Source organism: Alligator sinensis, unplaced genomic scaffold, assembly GCF_000455745.1.
Source record: "Alligator sinensis unplaced genomic scaffold, ASM45574v1 scaffold1382_1, whole genome shotgun sequence".
In the NCBI taxonomy this organism is placed as follows: domain Eukaryota; kingdom Metazoa; phylum Chordata; order Crocodylia; family Alligatoridae; genus Alligator; species Alligator sinensis.
Genome location: NW_005843036.1, coordinates 360,004 through 362,240, shown reverse-complemented (window position 1 = coordinate 362,240; position 2,237 = coordinate 360,004). Strand labels below are relative to the sequence as shown.

The 2,237-nt window shown below is 51.5% G+C and overlaps 1 protein-coding gene across 1 annotated transcript in view; it reads left to right on the top strand.

The window, feature by feature from the left end:
• Positions 1–2,237, top strand: part of LOC102378177 (alpha-1,6-mannosyl-glycoprotein 4-beta-N-acetylglucosaminyltransferase-like) — a 9,225-nt gene that overhangs the window by 2,634 nt on the left and 4,354 nt on the right. The gene's annotated exons all lie outside the window — the stretch shown is intronic.

Genomic DNA, 2,237 nt, shown 5'->3' with positions numbered 1-2,237 from the left:
AAGAGGTAAAGCAGAGAGGAGACTGTTCTTCTTAATTGTATAAAAATGCTTCCTGAGTGCCTATTGTTCTTGGTGGAGGTGGATCCCTGTGACAGGGCCAGGAAGGGCCCTTCTATTCCAGGCAAACAATGCAGAGTGGTGTTTGGACACAGATAAGGGAGGCCGGATGCAACATTAACACACCATAAGGGACAGGCTAGGTCTGATCTACATATACATCTTGCACCGAGATTACCAGCACTAGATACCATACAAAAATAGTTGCTAGATATACTTCTGGGCCTCTCCAGTGGACGCGGCAAGCAGGTAAAACAGACATAGGATTGCGTCAGGGAAAGGTGATCCCTATTGTCAACTGGGTAACTGAGACCTTGTGAGATCAGTAAAGAGCAGACCTTCAAAAGTGTTTGACTCCCAAGGGAAAGGCCAAACTTTCAGAGGAGCTCAGCCACTTGGGTGATGAGCCCTTTTTAGAAAACTTGCCAGTAGCTGGATGCCTGAACAACTGAACTCTAAAAAGGTGCCCACAGAGCTAACCTGCCCTGCAAAGGCTTTGAGGTACTGCTAACTTAGCCAGCTGCCACGTGGAGATGAAGCTTGTACCAGCCAAAGAATTCCTCTTCCTGGTAGAGTTAAGTCCCCTCCCCACTAAGAAGGGTGGCCATCACAGAAGACAGTCCGGTTGTCCTCTGTCCTTTATTGTTACAAAACCGGATGCCTTTATGTCCTCTATTTTTCTCTTGAAGAAAAAATTTCCACAGGTTGCCTTGAATCTAACAAAGGGTGTCTTGAGTCTACCAAGTTTGAGGATTTTCTCTTGAAGAGAAAAATAGAGGACATAAAGGTTTTGTATCAATAGAGGACAGAGTAGCAGCAAACTGGAATGTCCTCTATGATGGCCATCCTACCCCTAAGATATACTCAGACCATCCAAAGGACTCTGGTCTAGACCAGTGGTTCTCAACCTTTTTTATACTGCGGAGCAGCAAACATGTTTAAATTAAATTTACGTATTTAAAATTAAATTTTTACACGTGGGGTGGAGGGAGTGGGGATTGTGAGGATTGGATCAGGTTGGGGCACCACAGCCATGGGCATTGGGGAACCCTGCAGGGGGTGGGGCTGCGCAGGCAGTACCTGGGGGGACCCAGCCAGGGCTGCCTGGGAAGAAGGGGCTCTGCTGCCTTCCCTAGGAGCAAGCAGCAGAGCTGCCTTCCTGCCCTGGGCATTTTCCCACTCATATCCCCCTCCTCCCAGCTGTGGGCAGGGCTGGGGGCAGCTTGCCCGGCCTGGCACGGGCCCCAGCACCTGCTGTGTGGGCAGCGTCTGGTTGGTGGCAGGAATGGGACAGGGCAAACGGAGCCAGCTGCCTCCCTCCCTGTCCCCGTGCCCCACTTTAACCCCACACATGACTGCTGGTGGCCCAGCAGCCAACCCTTCACAACCTGGTGGTTGGGAACCTCTGTATACAGAGCCGTGCTGGGGTCTTGGGGGGAAATGCCCCACAAGCTGCGGACAAGCAAAACTCGTGCCGTGGGTGACGCTATGTGTGTTAAGGCGCAGCGGGCTGACAGCTGCAGGGATGGCCGCCCATCGGTGGAGGAGATCGGTGCAGGGGGGTCCTGGGGCCCTGCACCCCTAGCAGCTGACAGACAAAACTCGTGCCAAGACTGTGTCTGTCCTGGGGCAGTTGATTGTCTGTATTGATTCTTTCCTCTCCTTAGCCTGGTGTTGTAGGTGCTAATTGATGCTGGTTAAGTCGTTATGTAGTAGCTAGGTCCTGTGTATTGAGCTGGTCCCCGAGTCCCTGGTCCCTGAGTGAATCATGAGTGATTGATTGGTAACTGGGAACACAGCAGCTTAGCAGCCAGGTCTGTAGCAGTGTCTCCCCTCCCCGCCCCCAGACAGACAGTCGGTCCCACAGCACCAGTTTTGCTTGTCCGCAGCTTGAGGGGCAGTTCCCCCCAACCCCTGCACTGATCTTCTTGAAACTTGGCAGGCTTTGTGGCCTCAGTAAGTGCTACCAGCCCTGCAGTTCTCACCCCACTATGTTGTAACGCCCAGATGTGACATGTGTTTTGCTTTCAAGAATTTGGGGTGCCGTTACCCCCAAACCCCTGCACTGATCTCCTTGAAATTTGGCAGGCTTCATCTTCTCTGCAGAGTCTACCATCCCTAAACATCTCATCCAAATCAGACAAAAAACAACAAAGTTATAGATATTTTATTGTTTCCCC